Consider the following 759-nt stretch of genomic DNA (forward strand, 5'->3'; position numbering starts at 1 on the left):
GAAGAAATCTTGTTAAATGTTGACAGCATAACTACCAAAATACAGAAGTATATCCTTAATATTTTTGCAGTGCTATTCTGTTGAAAAGTTCAAATGATTACATTAGAGATGTGATGTGCCACTTTTCAAGTGTCTGATGGCTTCAATTAATTTTCATTAATTTTTCATATTTTGAATTCTTTTGAAAGGCTTACAAAAAAACTACATTTGAATTGTAATTCCATGCTATTGACAGGACTATTAATTTGAATGAAGTTAGCTTACCATGTTTACAGTATGATAATTGTGATAGAAATGTGAATTTTAGGCACAGAATATTTTTTACAATTGAACAAGGCAGTAGATTATACAAGCTTGGACAGAAAGTTAATAATGACACCAATTTTTTTTTTTAATGGAATTGTTTAGTACTGTTTTACCATTTGTTTACTGTAAAAAGTGTTTATACTGTTTATACTTAATAATAATAATATGGAAAGATATTCCATAGATGGGGGCCATGATGGTGGAAAGATGTTCCATAGATGAGGGCCATATTGGTGGAAAAGTGTTCCATAGATGGGGGCCATGATGGTGGAAATATGTTCCATAGACAGGGGCCATGATGGTGGAAAGATGTTCCATAGATGGGGGCCATAATGGTGGAAAGATGTTCCATGGATGGGGGCCATAATGGTGCAAAGATGTTCAATAGATGGGGGCCATGATGGTGGAAATATGTTCCATAGATGGGGGCCATAATGGTGGAAAGATGTTCCA

The sequence above is a fragment of the Nerophis lumbriciformis genome, linkage group LG18 (assembly GCF_033978685.3).
Source record: "Nerophis lumbriciformis linkage group LG18, RoL_Nlum_v2.1, whole genome shotgun sequence".
Lineage (NCBI taxonomy): Eukaryota > Metazoa > Chordata > Actinopteri > Syngnathiformes > Syngnathidae > Nerophis > Nerophis lumbriciformis.